The sequence below is a fragment of the Lampris incognitus genome, chromosome 21 (genome assembly GCF_029633865.1).
Source record: "Lampris incognitus isolate fLamInc1 chromosome 21, fLamInc1.hap2, whole genome shotgun sequence".
NCBI lineage: Eukaryota > Metazoa > Chordata > Actinopteri > Lampriformes > Lampridae > Lampris > Lampris incognitus.
The window spans coordinates 151605-172281 of record NC_079231.1 but is presented as its reverse complement, the minus strand read 5'-3'; the positions used below and the strand labels follow the sequence as shown (position 1 = coordinate 172281).

General features: G+C 42.3%; 1 non-coding gene and 1 pseudogene across 1 annotated transcript; both read left to right on the top strand.

The window, feature by feature from the left end:
* The first annotated feature begins 16311 nt into the window (after positions 1–16311).
* Positions 16312–16518, top strand: LOC130131845 (small nucleolar RNA U3). The gene has a single exon (XR_008812402.1). It is a non-coding gene; the product is annotated as a small nucleolar RNA U3 (small nucleolar RNA).
* A 3459-nt stretch (positions 16519–19977) lies between these two features.
* LOC130131860 (small nucleolar RNA U3) lies at positions 19978–20144 on the top strand (annotated as a pseudogene).
* The last annotated feature ends 533 nt before the right edge of the window (positions 20145–20677 follow it).

Here is a 20677-nt window from a genome sequence, read left to right as displayed (position 1 = left end):
ACGTTTGGTATTTAATGCTGTACAACAGAAACACTTTCACTTGCTGTTGTATTGCTTGTGCAGTAGGAGTGTGAGTAGACTCGCTAGCCGGTGGTCGTATATAAAAGTCTCCCACTAACACATGCACATATTGCATCCTACCACACAGCGGATGACCACCACTCCCAAGAGAGGCACCCGGGTCTTTGTGGTGTCTCAAGTCTGTGGTCATGGGGGGGGAAAAAACATCATTTCAGTGGTGTCAGTCAGGGCCTGGAGTTTGTGTCCATATTTTATGATTAACTGCCGGGTTCACCGCGAAATATCCCATGAAGTGAGGTCTGCCGGGCCGGTTAGGGGTTAGACTTCTCACGAACGGCCGGCCCCGGAGTTGCCACCGAGGCCATTACCGCCGAGACACATGTGGCGTCGTACAGCGTGTCTGGTGAGAGTTAGCATGCTATGCTAGTACCGTGTCATGAGCAGGCGAGCCGCCGGGTCGGGGAGCCGCTGGTCTCGGCGCTCGTATTTGACGGAGGTGCCAAGAATTTTGAACCGTGAGAGACGAACACTTCGGTGGTCTTCGGCTGCAAGTTCTAAAGGACACCGTTTTAACTGAGCCAGCCGACGATGAGGACGCGGAACCGGCAGGAGACGAGGAGAGACATGCCGAGGCGTAAGCAGAGCTAATTCAGTTTCTGGATGATGAAAGCTTGTCGCTGGTCATGCGAGAAGCAGTGGACAACGGTGATTCATTAACACCAACAAAAGCTAAATGAGAACTCCATCGCAATTATTTACATGGTCTCGAGACCCAGAAAACGACAAAACATGTTTTTTAAACAAAACATGAAAAATGCTTTCAATAAACAGAGTCAAGTTTGTTAGGCGAATAAGAATTTTTTGGAACATTTTAGAAAACAACTTTATGCGCAATCGATATAATTTTTTATTTTTAATGTAAATCCAATAGACACGGGTGGGGGGGGGGGGGTGGCAAGGTGTGCAGAGCCTGTGGCACGGCTAACCATTTTGCAAGTGTGCATCAAACCCAATAGCCGGGGGCAGGAGTTCATTCCGTGGACAATTCAATTCACGCCAAGTAGCACCAGACTCTACTCAGACCAGTTGATGCCCTCCATGGGCCTGTTGGTGACCGTGTGTTGTGCGCTACCACAGATACGCTCTAGATTTCGAGGTAGTTGAGGCCAGAGCCCTAGAAAGAGTTACGTCAATGAGGGGTTCAGAACGCGAGAGGGTCACGTGGTTCATGTAGCCGTCGAATAGTTCCAAACGAAGCTTGGCGGGTCATTTAAATGAACTGCTTAGCCGCGATTTTTTTTATTTTCCAACGAACTTATTCTATGCGCACTGTGTCCGGGGCTCCCATGATCCGCCATTGCTGTTAAATAATTGGCCCGTTAACGTAACTCTCTTTCTAGGGCTCTGGTTGAGGCCAGCCAGCAGCCATTGCTCTGACGGTCCATCTGTGAGCGCGTTGGGATCATGCATTTCACCATTCCATCTGACAGAACACGCTGGTTAGCAAATACCAAGGTGTTTTCACTTCCCCAGTTGACTCCGTGCCAGATGAGGTGCATTTTGAGTTGGATGCAGTGATTCGGCCAGTCCAGAGTCCACCTCGCAATGTTCAAGTCGCTACGCAGAAAGCGGTGAAGTCACGGCGTGATCAATACGAAGCGGAGGGCTTTATTACTCCAGTTGGAGCCAACAGATTAGGATTAGCAATATGGTGATTGTTAAACGATCTGACAAGCTGCGGGCATGCGTTGATGCCAAGCGCTGGGGCGATCACATTACTTCATGCCCACGCTAGAGGATGTACTCTACAAGCTTCCTAAGGGGAGGGTTTTCACTTTCGTGGACGCCAGGGATGGCTTCCTTCAATGCCAGCTTGATGAGCCCAGCAGCTACCCGACGACAACTTTTTGGACGCCCTGGGGTCGAACGCTGGTTGACTCTTCACTTTGGTGTGTCTGTGGCCCCAGAAGCGCACCAACGGAAATGGTACGAGCTGCTGGTTGGGTTCAATGGGGCGGAGCATATAGCTGACAACGTTCTCGTCGTGGGCTGTGACGAAACGGATGAAAAGGCAGACCGGGACTATAATACCAAGCTGTCGGCCCTAATGGACGGATGCAGGCAGGTCAAGCGGCGACTTGGCTTAAAAAAGCTCCCATTGAAGGTGCCAGAGGTCTGCTTCCATGGGCTTGAAGGCAGATCCGGAGAAGGTGAAAGCAATTGGAAATGCCACCCCCATCAAATGTGAAGGCCGTGCAGCGGTTTGTTGGATTTGTCACCTACCTCGCCAAATTCCTGCCACCGTTTTTGGAAGTGTGCGAGCCGTTGAGAAGACTCGTGGACAAGGACGCAGTCTGGCACTGGGTCACAAAGCATGATAGCGGTGAGAGATAAAACAGCTGATGACAACGCATGTGTTACTACGACGTGGCAAAGGCGGTCATTATTCGGAGTGATTCATTAGCATGAGCTGGGCTGCTGCCAGATTCAGGAGGGTCGCTCTGTCGCATTCGCTTCGAGGGCCCTCACACTAACGGAGCAGAATTATGCTCCAATCGACAAGGAGTGCCTCAGCATTGTTTGCGCGCCAGCGTTTTCGCCATTATCAGTATGGACGTTACAGCAGAGACTAATCGCAAGCCCCTCATCGCCATATTCAGCAAGCCCCTTCTGAGTGCCCCAAAGCGTCGGCAGGGTATGCTGCTGGCTCTGCAGAGCTACAACCTCGGGTGGTGTGTATATATTGGTTGGCTAAAATAACCATAAATGATTTAACGCCGAAGAGCCTGTAGGAGTGTCTTAACCAAACGAGCTTCTTGTGTCGTTTAATTAAAGAATAAAAGTTACAAGTGAGGCACTCGTGGCTGTCGACTAAGCATGCTATCAGAACTAACCTGTCTCAGTCTGGATGTTAACATTAACTACCTAAAACAATGAACACTGGTAGTTGTGGTCCTCTAACTAAGCTATGACTATGTAGTCATGGCAGGTCCTACAGAGCAATTTAACGTGCATGGATAAGTAGACTCGTTGGTCCTTGACTAACGGGTAGGACCCATTAGCCGACTGGTTAACGTTGTCGCTTGCGGAGTGGGAGACACGGGTTCGCGTCCCGGCTGTGGCGACGGTTCCTGGGCTGCCCCAAAATAGCTACAGTACTTTATTCGTGCTCCGCTAGGCACTACGGTAAATCGGTTTATGGTGAGCCCTCTGGGGGTCACTGTCGTAATAATGTAAACTAACCTACGACACATCAGTACAGTGTAGAAGCTGGGACCAGTGATACACGTGAGACCCTCAGAAGAGCCACTGTCAAACACACGTGCAGGGTCCATGCACAACGATCACACTGTCTGTAGTTTAGAGACAGCAGCTGGATGTGGAGCTCATCAACCGGGCTGACTACCGCAATGTCACAGATGGGTGACTCGTACAGATCCGGCAACACACAGACAATGACGAGCACCCCACGCTGAAATCTGACTCTGGCTGCCCTGAAAACAGAGATGAAGCTCCACTTGCAGCAAGGGAATACTGGCATTTAAGGAGGAGCTCAGTAGTCAAAATGGGGTATTATTCAAAGGTGAAAGGCATTACTCCGCTTCCAGATGTTGGCACGAGTGCACTCTAGTCACATAGGAGTTGAGGCATTATAGATGCAAGCTTCATAGAAAGCGTTACCGAAAATTCTTATCCAAAAGGTGGAGATATTCGGACACAGCCAAAACTTGTGCATTAAATCTGCCGGGTGGCTTCTACATCGAGGGCATAATTCAATTTATTGTCATTAAAAACAATGTGCAGGCACATGTTAAATGAAATGAGGGCTGTGGCTTCACCAAACAGTGCAAGACAAACGCAGCGAACACAATATAAGATATATATATATATACACACACATGAAGACCAAGCTCAAATAAGTTAAAAAAAGAGCTGGAGTACAAAATATTTAAAAATATCTACAGACATTCAGTGGGTGGCCAGGTTCAGGTGGGCAACAGCTTGTGGAAAGGTGTTTTTGAGCCTAGTAGTGCGGGCTCTGGGGCTCCTGTAGCGGAGCGCAGGGGGGAGAAGTCTATGGTTGGAGTGGGTGGGATCTCTGCTGATGCTCAGACCCCTTTTTGAAGGCAGCGTTTTTGATAAATGTCTTTTATGGCTGGGAGCTGGGTAGCAGTGATATGTTGGGCTGCCTTGATGATCTGCATTAAGGCTCAATGCTTGGATAAATCTTTGCCAGTCTAGCATTGGTAAAATGTACTTTGCTAAACATGGCTTAATGCAACTGAAAGTTGTACAGATGTAGACAATGTGTTTATCAAATCTAAAATGGAGTCCCATTGGTCATCCGTTAAATGTGTTCCAGGCCAGTTTTAAATTTCCCATGGAATGTTGCTTGAACTCATAAATCTGGGATGTCTTACCTCTATGGTCTAGTTAACTCCAGGAAATGGTCATTTGTTTTTTTTTTTTAAATGAGTTTGTATGGAAATGAGATAAATGTCTTTTGTACAAAACTCCTGATCTGTAAATAACGAAAGAAGTGGTTCACGGGTAAGTCACAGACTTTGGGTAATTGAGGAAAAGATGCAAATATGTCTTTTATGGATTGATCTAATTCCTTTGTTAAACCATAAAGTAAATGCAGCGTCTGTACAAGAGGAATGATAAGACTTAATCGGGCAGAGAATAGAAGTTCCTTGCAGCCCAAAATGCCTTCTAAACTGAGTCCATATTCTTATTGAGTGATTATTATATTCAGACTCAGGTTATTGCTAAGAAGGGTCAAGGCTGCACCAACCACTGAGCCCAAATGGTGTTGGCATGATGAGAACTCTAATCATACCCAGTCTGCCATTCCTGCAATTGATTTTTCTTCAAACCAGTGAATTATCTTCTGAATATTGCATGCCCAATCCTAAAAGAAATTAGGCAAAGCCAGGCCTCCTGAGTGCATTGGTCTTTGGCGATGTGTTTTTCTGATTCGGCAAGACTTATTCCCCCATATGAATGACACACTTTTATCAAGGGTTTTTAAAAATTTTTTTTTTTTAAAATTAGGATATGGATGTTTTGGATGAAATATAAAGTTTGGTAATACTGTCATTGTAAGTTGTCAATATTTCAATAGCTCTTATACAGCGATCTGTTTTCAAAAAGCTATTAAGAGTGAAGATTACAATTGACTTTAAAGCTGGCTCCTACGCCAACAGTCGCATCATAGATAACTATTTATATAGCACCTTTCGTACATAAAATGCAGCTTAAAGTGCTTTATATTAAAAATAAGGGAAACGACAAAACTCCACAACAATACAGATAAGTTAAAAGTAATAAAACACAGACCTAGGCAAGAAATTAAACCACAGTATAAGGTAAAAAAATGGAATTCAAAGCAAGAGCATAAAAATGGGTCTTGAGCTGATTCTTATAACTATCTATGGACGTTGTTTCTCTTATTTGTTGGGAGTCTATTCCAAGCTGTCGGTGCATAAAAACAAAATGCTGCTTTGCCATACTTTTTGTAGTTCATTCTAGAGACATTGAGCAGGCCAGCACCAGAGGATCTAAAAGATCGGCTCAGAACATAATCGGATAAGCAGTCAGATAGGTATGAGGGTGCTAAACCATGTAGAGATGCTGGAAGCTAATCGGCAAGATGCTTGACCGCCAATTGGTGACAGAGGTGTCCAAGTCTCCAGCCTGGGGCATAATGGTTGAGGAGACAACAGACGTGCATCTCTGTCACCAAACAGTTGGGTCTTTTTTTGAGGCACGTAAAATGTTCAAATATGACCAAACTGACTCATGGTGCCGCTAGAAACAGAGTGACAATAGTGTTACTTGGTTTTCTGCAGCTATCTGGGTCCAGATCAGACTGGAACTGTAGTGGTCAAGTCAAAGGTCTTGAATGTTTGCCAAGTCCAGGCTGGAGACGCAGCGACCCTGACAGACAGTCTTAACCAGCCAGAGGCACTGGTGACCTACCTGTTCAATGCCGCCTCACCATCTCCCTCAGAGTGGAGTTGAGGGAGATGGTGAGGTGGCATTCATGGTTCTTAATGTGGTATCTTTAGTGAAGAAGTGTCGGATTTGCAAGCATCTTTAAAAAAAAAAAAAATCTCTGCAAGTGATATTGTTGCTGCAACTGCTGATGTGGCGCTTGGTTAAAACTGTTTAATGCAAACAGAGGCCCCCCCCATTTTAAAATTGGTTAATGTAAACGGATGCCCCCCCCATTTTATATGTTGTAAATGTACAGAAAAAACACATGCTTGTCAAAGTACAGAAATCTACTCATATATTTTTGGTGTGTGTGTTTTAGTTAGTGTAGATAGCGGGACCGAAAACTAAAGCATTTATGATCCTAATTCTTTTTGGAGGTGGTAGGTATTATCTCAGAGTAAGGGAAAAATCCCAGAAAATTAAAATTATGTATTTTTCTAAAAATGGCTAAAAACCATTTTTTCCGGCATTTCAGATGATTCTGAGCATCTTTTTTTTTTCAGCTGTATAAAAAAAATGTCTGGGACTTAGAAATGTTTGGCATTATGCAATATATGCATTTTTGCAAAAATGCACTTATGATCCTAATTTTTTTTTGGAGGTGGTAGGTATTGTTCGAGAGGACCAGAAATTATAATAATTATGCAAAATATGCACTTGTTAAAAACCACTTCTCAGCATTTCAGATGCTTCTGAGCATTTGGGGGGAGGGAGTTGGACTGGGGGGGGGGTTGGGGGAAGGGGGTTAGCTGGCAAGATGAAGAGGAGAGAGATTTAGACGAGTGGATGACCAAACCGCTACATTGTAGCGGGGTTCTTCTAGTTAATGTCATATTACTGGTCACTAATCTACATCGTGTCCTTGCATTATTACTGGTCACTATGATCAAGGTACGCTTGGCCAGGAGAGGGCGCAGTGAGTCTCGTATTCCCGAAGCATCTGTAGGTTGGTGATTCTAGAAGCTTCGTCAGTACGTCATGTGAGTGCTGAGACCACGATAGAAAGGTTCAGCGCTCGGGTAATATTTTGTATTCTCTACTTTTCTACAGGTAGGTTGATCATGATTATCAGTCTAATAAATGTAATGATGTTGTACACTCGAGTGAATAGTAACGGTAATCATTAAGCAAGGAAATGTCGTTGGACCGTTTTTTACCATGACGACGTTAGACTAGCAACAGCAGTAAAATGGCGACCGCTGACGGAGCGAGTCACGTAAATGTTGTCTTCACAAAAGACGAGATATCAAGCTTTAGCGAATAGATGGAAGCCTTTGTGTGTCTTATTATAATCGGTGCTAGATCGCTGATTAGTTTAATTATCCGAAGACGATTTGTCGTTTATTTGAGGTTCTAGCTTAGCTAACCGCGTAAAACACTGCAGTAGCTAGCCTAGCTTACTGTCACCACAAGGTGGGAGACACTGCGCGTGCTATACGTACTGGTGCCAGTAGAATGGCGACTTAATCTTAACATATCAGCGTGTCATCTTTAGACTAATGGGGATTAACAATAAATAGAATATATTAATGTGATTGATAACAATAGATAAAACACGTAATGAATTAATGTGACTGCGTGTAGTAAAGAGTTGAGGAACGTAGCCTTTCTAATTCTGAACTATTCCGGACGTTAGTACGACCTCGTTAAAGTGCAGGCATAGTATAGTGTTCATGCACAAAGAACACAGGGTGTATCGGATGAGGTAAACGCAGCTCTTTTTAAATAGACATGTTATTCTTGAGAGTCTATCCGCTATTCTTAAGAGAAGTATACCGATTTTCAAAACAAGAATCGTTTGATAAATGTTGGCGTAGTTTAATCTACCTCTTTAATGCAATAGTACCAACCTTCGAAGATATTTCAGGGTCAGGATATGTTGGAACAGTAAAACGGGTATACAATCTGTAATGAACAATACATTATATATAGTGGTGTGTGTATGTAACTTTAGAATACTTGTTTTGTAAACTATAGAGTATAAATTAGTTAAGAAACAATGAACATTATTTACCTCAACTTCTAAGGGGAGGGGAAACTTAACCTTTATACTCAACTGGAGTCCTGTAAGAAAGATCTTGAAATCTGTAAACAAAATATGGGTTAATAAGGACATTGTAATAGAATAGTAAACTTTGTACTAGGAAGGTATTATTGTATGAGTTAAATGATGGTTGATTGTCTATTGATGTTACTTGATTGTATTGTTTGAGAATCATCAGTAGGTTGCTGATTCTAGAAACTTTGTCAGTACATGATGCGAGTGATAAGACCACTACAGAAAGATTCAGTGCGCTGATAATATTTTGTATTCTCTACTTTTCTGTAGTTTCCCTACTAAATTAAATGTGTTACACCAAACTGAGCCCCAAGCATCATTTTGTGTCTTAACACTGAAAGGATAGTAAAGTCTGGCCATCGAATAAATCTCCTAGCTTTGTTAGTCCCTGGCTGTACCATGCTTTAAACACTTTTCTTTAAAATAACTTTTTATGTCCCCCCCCCCCCAATTTAACATTCCATGTAGGGCTGCGACATCTAGTCCTGAGTCAAGCACCACTACTACCCTTCGTATCAACCCTAAAAAAAGAAATCTGCAAAGGTAGTTCTTGTTGCTACAGGCGCTTTTGTTGCATGAAATGTAGAAGATCCACCCAGTAGTGAAGCTAGAGTTTTATACAGGGATTGGCCAAGGCTAATTCAGGAGGTCCGCAGACAATGACAGAAAACTAGTGTATAACCCTAACCTGGCATTTAACGAGTATGAATGAATCCTGTGGTTGCTGATTAGAGGTTGAAGTGATAATTCACTTAGCCCGGACTGCTTCAATGTGGCACATGGTGTGGTCCACTAGGGTTACTTCACTAGAATTCTTTAACATACTATGAGTAGCCAGTGTCTCTACCTCCAGAACTGCAGCTCAATTTCTTTGTCACACACACTGTGCTATACTCATATGAGACTGGGGTCACTCTGTTTTCATGAATATATAATCTGGGTCTAAGTGTTGAACATCCAAAATATTTTCAGGAGATAAGATAGCATTTGTGTGTGACATAATTTGCATAGTTTATTTATGGAAGTAAATTTGCAAATAAACACTGCAATTTGATGTACCAGGTATGACCAACTTGTACAGACCTCTTTGATTCCCAAGCAATGTTTTTTTGTTTTGTGAAATGCAAGATATGCTTGCACAAAATATTATCAAGCAGAAATCGACTTGGAAAAAGAAAAATAATTTTGGTGCCCACCAAGGTTACAAACGTAAACGATGTTCCCTGCAATTATTGCAAGGTTTGTTTTTATTCAAAAACATAATTTCTCAACAAGTAAGTAGCTATAATTTCCTATACCTTACGATGGCAAACAGGCCATCGGCAAATTGTGGTAATGTTAACAGATTGATGAGAATTGTTCATTTCGAGTTCAAGAACAAAAATCTGAGTTGATGGATTTCAGGTTGGTAAATGTTAACTTGCTGAACCCTTACAGTTGTATAATTATCTAAACACTTGTATATTGTAACTTACAACAGTTCACTGTCTATGCGTGGTGTGTATTACAAGCGCAGATGTAAACATAATGTTAGGCTAAACTGGGAACCTAGCTCTCTCAGCTGATCAACTGTTATGGAGTCAAATGGCCAGTATGCATCTACACAGCCACTCAACTTTCATAAAAGTTGTTCAGGAAACCTTAAAACTTATTTCAAAATGGTGCTTTCGCTGTAGGTTTGCCATAGTTGTCAGTCGCTTGTGTAACTCGTGAGCTGTGGAAATATTTTCTCAAACTCTTTTTGAAAAGCAGTGTTGGATGTCAAAATAAACGCTTCTTTCAAGAAGAGGTGAAATGAGATGTCAATCGACATCAAACTGCAATTGATAGCGAATTAAGTTTTAGGATGTCATCTGGGCTGGCCAATCGGATGTCAGGGGTGTCCAGTGCCGCCCCAGACACCCCTCTGGCTCCACCTTGATTAAGTGGAAGTTTTGTGATTGCACAGGGGCAAATTGTTGTCAGATGTCTAATAAACTGGCTAACAACCGTTTTTTTTTAAAAATTATTTCTTAACCTAGCAAACACTGAGCAGAACTCACTACCTGCTAAACATTTTTAAAGTAGTTTCAAGGCTTTATATTTCATCCAACCTGATGCAGCACTGCACTGAAATTGCTAATATAAATGGCGGGGAAGCAAGGAAAACTTTAATTCTGCGGAGTATTGGGGGGAGGATGGAGTGCCCTCTATTGTCCAGAAACACACTGTCTGTATGTGCTGAAATGTAGTCGATGAGGTTTTCTTGACGCAATATGTTTCCATCTGAGTGTCAGCCTACCTGGACTAGCAAATTGCTAATGCTCCTGCATAAAGATGGTTGTATTTAATTTGCAGGTGATGGAATTGATGGACTCGACACCCTCACAGAAGGGACAGCCCACAAGAAAGGTAATTAAAAACTGCTCGCTGTATGAATAAACGTTCCTGAGTTTTGAGCTGCAGTTGTTCAGTTATTTAGCGTTTGGTTTTATGGTTGACGTGTGTACAAAAGGGAAGCACTATAAAAATGCCAATGTACATATCTAATTTATAGGCTCCAGCATCCCCGCGATCCTGAGAGCAGGATAAGCGGTTTGGATAATCGATGCATGGATAACAAAAGAATTCATGCATTGACATATACTTGCATTAATGTAAGCCTTGTGTTGTTCCTTGCGATTAGGTCTTGTCAAAACAGGTAGCAAAATATATGGTACATTCTCTTGAAGAAGAACTTGGATGGAGACCCAGAGAGCCCAAAGACCCAGATCCAAACAGAGGCCACCTCTTTATGACACACTCTGTCATGGATCTCAACAATCAGTCACCAAGAAATGTAAGTAGTTGTAGTACTCTTTGTTTTTATTTCTTTGGGAGAGTGCATATTAATTGAATCATAAATATGCCAGATTTAGCCTGTCATGTAGTCCTACCTTAGCAATAACCTACAAACTTCATCTGAACACATTTTGCCAATTTACTGATTCACTTTCAGTTGGGTATGAATTTGAATATAATTAAGTGAAAACATCTCACATAAGTACAGCTCTTTTTAAGGCTTGTTTTCTATGATTAAACTATTTGTATTTTTGATACCGGTTTATGCCTACATTCCATTTGCCCCATCTGTTCTGTTCATGGTATAGAGATGAGTGACTTATTTCATATGGCCACATACAGCTCGCTACCCCTGCAGCAGACGGCTATTAAATGTACAAGTACTTGTCGTTCTTATTTGGTTGATGTAGTTGTTGTTAGGTTCAAATAAGACAACTGTACTTATTTAACTGAACTTTATTTGCGCTCTCAACAGCAAGTGGCCACAGCCTACCGAACATTTCAACAAGTGCCTTTCACTAGCAGCGCGCCTTCCTCCTAACAGGAGGGTTACCGTAAAGACTGCAGTAGAAGTGACTAACAAAACAGGCTACCGTATTAACTGTATTATGGGCACCAACAAATCTCCCCTCTTTTTTAAAAACAAAAACTGCAAGGATAATATTTCAGGAAAACAAATGCTCATTTATCAACAGTCAGACTCGGTCATCTAGCTTCCATTATTCAGTGCCTTAGGTAATACCAGGGAAGAGGCTCCCTTTTTGGTCCGACAGTCTGCCAGCTGTTCCTTTGTAGCTGACGACAGAACACGATGAATCCTTTTTGTTCTGGATGAGTTATTTGATGCCACTTATTCTGATATAGAGCTGACATGAGTAGTCTGAGGTACTCTAATGAGCATGTAGGGGAGTCCTTCTGTAGATCTTTAGTGTTGAATTCTTCAAAACCTCTAGCCACAAGACGTGCTTTGGGTATTATACCATCAGGGGTTTCTTTCGGTGTACACACCCATCTAGTGGACACATGCCTTTGACCCATATCTTTTACCTCCTCAAACACCCCATCATTCTTCCAGCTACTTACTTGATCTAGTTTAGCCTTATCAAATGAAACGCCATCTGTGACTAATACATAATTTTCCTGCATATCAGAGCGTAGTTCTACACTATCCAGTGGATTAACCTGAAGATTGTCTACGTTAGTAAGATGAGCTGACCCCATAGTACCAGTGATGTCAGATAGTTCTAAGTACTGTAGGTTGTACAAGTTTCTGTTATTTCCTGCTCGTCCCATCACTTTAGCTCTGTGAGACGAATCTGTTACATTATCCACAAAGGGAGGCTCCTACCCTTATGACTGTCTGTTGATTATCCTTATGATTGTTACCCTCGGTCACATCTGTCTCATTGTAACACCCCCAGCCTCACGGTCATTGTTCATATCAACATCTATGTCACAATCAGTACCAGGTATGTTCCCACTGTCATTGTTATCACTATTAGTAATGGATACATTCATATTGCCCTCAGTAACATTCTCCCCAGTTTCATACTTCTCATCTGTTGGATGAAGTTGCTTTCGTAGAGCTCTTCTGATTCTCTCTGAGCACTCGGCCTCTGTGAAAGCTTTCCGTAATGCTGTTATGTGCTGTCCCACCCATGCACTCATAGTAGTTACCTCCAAAGCAGGTGGCTGATCCACTAACAGAGGGAAGGTTCGGATTCTGTCCAAACACCAGCGGATGTGGGCTGAAGCCATGTACGTTCTGCATTGTGTTCTTTGCCATGAGTGCCCAATCCAGTGCAGTTTTCCAGTCAACTCCGTTGTCAAGTTTTACCTTCAGTATTATCTCTGAGCATTTGGTTATGGCGTTCCAGCAAGCCATTGCTCCATGGACTATAGCCCGCAGTCGTCTTTATCTCGATGTTGAAGTTTTCTGCCATGTCTCTTGTTTCCTCATTGTTGAACTCGTCGCTGAAGAGACGCTCCGGTGGACCATGAACACTGATCCAGGAATGTCCAAAGCATTTCACTATCACACTTGGTTTCTTTGAGGTCACAATGCCACCCGCACTGAAGTGTGTGAAGTGATCGATAATGTGCAGGTACCACACATTCGGTTCTAGCTCATGTAAATCTACCGCCACAGTCTCATTGTATCGGGAGGCCATGGGCAGACCAACAGCAGGCTTAGGCTTGCTGTACTTAAGACAAATCTCATATTTTCCTACTAGCTCCTCTAGAATAGCAGTGCTCTCATCATCAGTGTTTCCAGCATTTATCAGCAGCTTCTTCAGTTTGTCAACTGATGCGTGTCCGAATTACTTGTGAAGTTTCAGTAAAGCTTTGTGTTTTTGTTCCTTAGTCATATTCTCTGATGGCAAGGACCACATTCTCATATGTATCGCATGGGGACTCATTATCCATTAAGTTCAGACAGTACTGTCCTAAGGAGGTCATCTCCAGAGCTATTGGTTGCTGAAACATTATTGCTGTATCATTCTCCAAGTTCAGCACAGCTCCTGCTCTCTTTAGTGACGTTTTACTCAGCAGTAAAGGGATGTCAGATGGGACCACTTCTGTGTCTATACAGCATTTTGTTTCTCCTATCTTGGCTGGTATCTTGACATCTTTTGTTGACTGTACAACTCGCCCATCCCCAAGCTTGAAAGGCTTATTACTCTCTGTGTTAATTATTTGCTGTACTTCTTTCTCATTTAGTCTCCCTACATAGTTATTCAGCCATTTTTCACCACAGATAGTCCTTGTGCATGCTGTGTCAATGACGGCTGATCCCAGAGCCTCAACCATGAATATTTCCGTATCCAATTCCTTAGAAAACAGTGTTGTGTTACACTCAGGTTCTTCTGTGCATTTATTTTCTTCTGTCATCTTTACGTGTTCTTAATTATGTGGGCAATCTTTCACCCAGTGGAATGTGCTTTGACAAATCCAACACTTTTTGTCTTCCGTACTTAAGTGGATTTGTGCCTGCGAGTGGTCCTCTAGCTTGCACACTTGGGGTTCGTGGGTGCGGTTTTCTTTGATCTGTGTAGTAGGCTGCATCCTGACTCACGTTAATGGCGCCCGCCTTCTACTCATTTTTCTCCGAATATGCATTTCAGTGCTGACTTTATATCATCAAAAGTGTGCTTACCACATGCAGTCAATGCCAGTTGCTTGTCTTTCACATCAACACCTGCTGTATCCAGTAGTTAAAATGCCAGAACAGCGTTGGGCAGAACCATCTCGAATTTACGGATCCTGTTGTATTTCTGTTCAAAATCAACAAAGTCCACCATCGAGATGCCATTTTCCCTCAATATTCGATCAAACTCAGAATAGGCTTCGTAGGCCCAGTCCTTCTCTTCTCAAAAAAACCTTGTCAAGTTCCCCAAAGTGGTCATTCCATCACCCTTATTTAGATCATCCACATTTATTCCAAAAGCAGTATCCCTTGTTCTACCTGTCAACGATAGAGCCACAGCCAACACTTTTTTCTTGTCCAAATTCGTTACCCGTTTTCATATGGGTTCTTTTCCTCAAATCCAGGAGACTGTCTGAAGTCATTCGACGCAACCATCCTCTGTTAGTTTCAAATAAGACAACTGTACTTCTTTAACTGAACTTCATTTGCGCTCTCAACATCAAGTGGCCACAGCCTACCGAACACTTCAACAAGTGCCTTTCACTAGCAGCGCGCCTTCCTCCTAACAGGAGGGTTACCGTAAAGACTGCAGTAGAAGTGACTAACAAAACAGGCTACTGTATTATAGGCACCAACAAATGTTAACTTAACAAACTTAACAGTTGTCTCATTTAGGGCTGCAACTAACTATTTTGACAGTCGAGTGACTTATCGATTATTGATACAAATAATCGATTATTCAGATTATGACTCGCACAGTTACTCAATGGGTCTTATTTATCTATCTGCTTTCAAATGTAGCTTTAGGTTGTTTTAGGCATGCGGTAACGATAAAGATAAGACCTTTATTCAAAAATGTATTTTTTTTTTTTTAATGAATGGTTAACTAGGACTAGTTCAGTGAGGGCAGTTGCTTGCTGGGGTGTACAAGTCTGCTTCCTTTGAAGAAAGCCATCCATGGTAGCATTACAAGATCCAACAAACCCACAACTTGTTCCAATTAATTTGAATGCAACCCACATTGGGCATGCACGCATGGACACAAGTTGTAGAAATCTTTCACAAATTTAAGTTATCAAATGCTCCGGTGTTCTCCAAACTTTTGTATTTGGCAGCAACACTATCTCCAGCCATACATGTCACCATGACAACAATGCGACGTTTAAGCAAAGAATTTCCAAATGGCAGACAGGCTCTGGTTTAACATTGTAAAGTTAGGGCACATATGGTATGTGAACAGGATGGTTGTGAATATGTCCAATGTCATTAATAATTGATTGATCAAGAGAAAATGTATTTCAAAACAGAAAATGTTACAGCTCATAACGTGAAGTAACATGGCTTTTAACATTACCTATACTAGCTAGCCAGCTAGCTTAACGAGAGGAGTCTTCATCATGCAGAGAGCCAATGTGCCACCTCTTCAGATTTTGCGTCGCGTTGATCAGTGCATAATTTCTGTTGGTTGGTTAGTAGACGTAGCTCGTACTAACGGTCACATTGTGAGATGGTCATCCTAACTTTGTGACACTGTCAGACTTTTGTCCCAGGTTATCTTCGGTCGTAAGACTGGAATAATGGCCGTCTTTGAACCTGTCTCACAGTGCAACGTAAGACCACTTTTAGGACCCTGACCAAACATCGCCACGTTCAGTCATCTGAGACGGCCCAAATCGCATAGTCTGTAGGAGAGAGATAATGTTTAGTTACAGATTTTTTTTTTTTTTTTTTAAAAAAAAACATCCAAACTCCAAATCTACCTGGAGACACACCAGAGAGCCAATCGGTAATGAGCAGGGCAGCCCTCCCACTGGCAAGTAAACTGACGATGATTGTTGCCTTCAGAAACTGCAGGGGGCTATTATGAAAGTAGAGTTGTCATATATGGGGTTTTAAATTTTCAGTTAAGACAAAAACAATGTTCTTTAAAAGGAAAAGAACTGATAATGAAATGAAACAAATTATGTAATCAAAAATTGGAAAAGCGGAACCCTTTGAGTTTTTAAGGATATGGTTCGATGAAAGAATTACGTGCTTATACATTCAGAAAGTAGTGGACAAATTAATTAACGGATAGCTCATTCTACATTTTTTTTTGTTAGACTTGGGGGTAGAACTAGGGTAAGATGTCTTTTTTTTGTTTGCTCAGGCAGCCAGTCTCTGCTGTGGGATTGTCTGCCCTAGCAGATGAAACCCCAGCCCTAACCGTAAGATCCATCCGTTAAGTTTATCCAAACCTAACGCTAACCAAAAGCAGCAGAAGACTGTATTTTCAGCGATCATTTCTGCCGTTATTAACTTGAAATATGTTTCTAAAGTGATTCCCGCCAGCCACGATTATGGGCTGTCGTGAATCTTCCTGAGCGCAAAGCGGGTACAGAGAAGTTGTTTAATGACAAACTCTGCTTTTATGACCGTTTAGTGCTCCTTTATGGGAGCTTCGAGGAAGGAGCGCATTCTGAGGGGTTAAAAGGGGAAAAATTCAGAAATCCACCAGTTTTATCCAGACCTTACCCTAAAAACATTAAATTGCAATAGCAGACAACTTCAAAAAAAAGAGAAGCTTATATTACTCTAAACCCCACCAATAACTTTTCAGGCTTAAAGCAGGGTAAACTAATTCAAGATGGGAGCTAAATTGTAAAGAAGAAACATCCAAATTTACCGTATCCTTAATCCATCAAACTCTATCCACATCCCTAACCCTAATTCTGGGGATATCTCTAAGCCAGCACTGGCGGAGGCACTCTGGTTACACACGCTGGCCCGGACATTCAACCCTTAATTTTCACTCCGAGAAGCTCAATATTATCCATCAGAAATGCCATTGCCGTGGTTAGCTTGGCTGCTGTGAAGAGTTTGACTCTATTGCTGTGGTATTCTCTTTGCGATTGTCTACCTGAGCTGATAAAACCCTTACCCTAAGCGAAACATGTAGAAAGAGCCATCCATTAATTTTACCCAAAACTTTCACTTCAAGAAGTTTGGTACTTTCCATCAGAAATGCCATTGCCGTGGTTAGCTTGGCTACCGCGAAGAGTTAGCCTCTGTTGCTGTGGTATTCTCTGTGCAATTGACTTCCCGAGCTGGTAAAACTCTTACACTAATCGAAATCTGTAGAAAGAGCCGTCCATTAATTTTATCCAAAACTTTCACTCTGAGAAGCTTGGTACTTTCCATCAGAAATGCCATTGCCGTGGTTAGCTTGGCTACTGCGAAGAGTTAGACTCTGTTGCTGTGGTATTCTCTGTGCAATTGTCTGCCTGAGCTGATAAAACCCATACCCTAAGCAAAACATGTAGAAAGAGCCATCTTGTTCTACATTTTTCAGTCCGGGTTGGTGTAGGGTTATGGTCAGCAAGAGAGACTGTCTGCCTGAGCTGATAAAACCCTTACGCTAACCAAACCGAAACATTGTAAAAGGAGCATACGTTAATAAGATCCAAAATTGTCACTCCCATTCCCATGGTGAGCTTTGCTACTGAGAAGATTGTCTCTGTTGCTGTGATTGTTTGCCTGAGCAGATGAAACCCAATCCCAAACCCTACCTCAACCAAAACATGAAGAAAGTCATCAGTTAATTTGATGCAAAATGGTGACTACGAGAAACTAGGTACTTTATTTCAGAATTGTCATTGCTGTTTAGCTTACCTACTGCGAAGTGTTAGTCTCTGTTGTTGTGCTATTCTGTGTGGGATTGTCTGCCTGAGCAGGTAAAACCCTTACCCTATCCCAACCGAAACATGTAGAAAGAGCACTCCGTTAGTTTTATCTGAAACTATCTATGTTCAGAAATGCTACTGCGAAGGGGTAGTTGCTGTGGTATTGTTTGCCTGAGCAGATAAAACTTTTAGCCAAACTCATCCCTAACCGAAAGATGTAGAAAGAGCAATCTGTTAATTTTATCCAAACCTTTCAGTTGGAAAAGCTCAGTACTTTCCGTCAGAAATGACTGTCATGGATAGCTTGGCTACTGCTAAGAGTTACACTCTGGTGTGGTATTTTTTTGTGGGATTGTTTGACTGAGCAGATAAATCCTTACGCTTGGCGAAATGTGTAGAAAGAGCTGTCCAGTAATTTTATCCAAAACCTTCACTCCCGAGAAGCTTGGTACTTTCCATCAGAAATGCCATTGCCGTGGTTAGCTTGGCTACTACGGAGAGTTAGTCTCTGTTGCTGTTGTATTCTCTGTGCGATTGTCTGCCTGAGCTGAGAAAACCCTTACCCTAATTGAAACGTGTAGAAACCGCCTCCGTGAATTTTTTTCCCGAAACTATCACTCAGAAGCTCGGTACTTGAGAAGAGCAGTGCCATTGCTGTGTTTAGCTTGGCTACGGCAAAGTTAGCCTCTGTTGCTGTGGGATTGTCTGCCTGAGCAGGTAAAACCCTTACGCTAACCAAATCAAAACGTTGTTGTAAGAGCATATTTTAATAAGATCCAAAACTGTCACTCCGAGAAGCCTAGTACTTTCCATCAGAAATGCCATCGTGAGCTTTGCTATTCTGAAGAGTTAGTCTCTTTGCCTGAGCAGATAAAACCCTTACGCAAACCCTACCTCAACCAAAACATTAAAGTCATCAGTTAATTTGATCCAAAATTGTCTACGAGAAATTCGGTACTTTATTTCAAAATTGTCATTTCTGTGTTTAGCTTGGCTACCGCGAAGTGGTAGTCTCTGTCGCTGTGGGATTGTCTGCCTGAGCAGGTAAAACACTTGCCCGAACCGAAACATGTAGAAAGAGCCATCTGTTTATTTTATCCAAAGCTATCGCGCCGAGAAGCTCAGTACGTTCCAGCCACAGTGCCATTGCCATAATTAGCTTGGCTACGATGAAGAGTTGGTCTCTGTTGCTGTGGGATTTCTGAGGGATTGTTCAACTAAACGGATAAAACCCTTACCCTAAGTGAAACATGTAGAAAGGACTCCGGTAATTTTATCCAAAACTTTCACTCCGAGAAGCTTGGTACTTTCCACCAGAAATGCCATTGCAGTGGTTAGCTTGGCTACTGCGAAGAGGTAGTCTCTGTTGCTGTGGTATTCTCTGTGCGATTGTCTGCCTGAGCTGATAAAACCCTTACCCTAAGCGAAACATGTAGAAAGAGCCATCTTGTTCTACATTTTTCAGTCAGGGTTGGTGTAGGGTTATGGTCAGCAACAGAGACCGTCTGCCTGTGCAGATAAAACCCTTACACTAAACCTATCCCAACCCTTTAAAATGTAGAAAGAGCCATCCGTTAATTGTATACACACCTAAAGCTCCAATACGCTCAGTATTTCCCATCAGAAATGCCATTGCTGTGGTTAGCTTGATTCCTGCTAAGAATTAATCCCACAAAGAATACCATAGTAAGAGAGACTGTCTTGGCAGTTGCCAAGCTAACCACTGCAGTGGCGTTTCTGAAGGAAAGTACAGAGCTTCTCAGTGTGAAAGGTTTGGATAAAATTAACGGATAGCTCATTCTACATTTGTTGTTTTTTTTTTGGCTCCTTTATGGGAGCTTCGAGGAAGGAGCGCATTCTGAGGGGTTAAAAAGGGGTAAAATTTCAGAAATCCACCAGTTTTATCCAGACCTAAACCTTAGTCCTTACCCTAAAAACATTAAATTGCAATAGCAGACTACTTCAAAAAAAAGAAGCTTATATTATTCTAAACCCCACCAATAACTTTTCAAGCTTAAAGCAGGGTAAACCAATCAAGATGGGAGGTGAATTGTAAAAAGAAACATCCAAATTTACCGTATCCTTAATCCGTCAAACTCTATCCACATCCCTAACCCCAATTCTGGGGGTATCTCCAAGTCAGCACTGGCGGAGGCACTCTGGTGACACGCGCTGACCTGGGCATTCAACCCTAAACTTACACTCCGAGAAGGTTGGTATTATCCATCAGAAATGCCATTGCCGTGGTTCGCTTGCCTACTGCAAAGAGTTAGTCTCTGTTGCTGTGCTGTTCTTGAGAAATGTGTTTCTAAAGTGAGTCCTGATACCCACGATGAGCTGCGATGCTTCTTCCTGAGCATAAAGCAGGTACAGAGAAGTGGTTTAATCACAGGTTCTGTGCTTTTGTGGAAAGAAGCATGCTCTGAGTGGTAAAATGCAGAGAGCCATCAATTAATTTTATTTAAACATGACCCTAAAAACAAACTGCTGTAGCAGTGAACTTCACAAAAAAATCATTTATAATGCTCCAACCCCCACCATCAATTTTTCAAGTTTAAACGGGGTAAACCAATCAAGATGCAAGACAGTGGGAGATCAATTGTAAAGAAGAAAAAACATCCAAATTGAACCTACCATTAACCCATCAAACTCTCTCCTTAACTCTAATCCTGAGGGTTTCTCCATGCTTGCGCTTAGGCACTGTCCACCTGAGCAGATAAAACTTTCCCCAAACCTTATCTAAACCGAAACATGTAGAAAGAACCATCCGTTCATTTGATCCAAAACTTTGACTACGAGAAGCTTGGTACTCTCCTTCAGAAATGACATTGCTGTGGTTAGTTTGGCGACCGCGAAGAGTTAGTCACTTTCTGTGGGATTATCTGCCCGAGCAGATAGAACTTTACCCCAACCGAAATGTAGAAGGAGCCTTCCTTTAACTGGATCCAAAACTCTTACTGACAA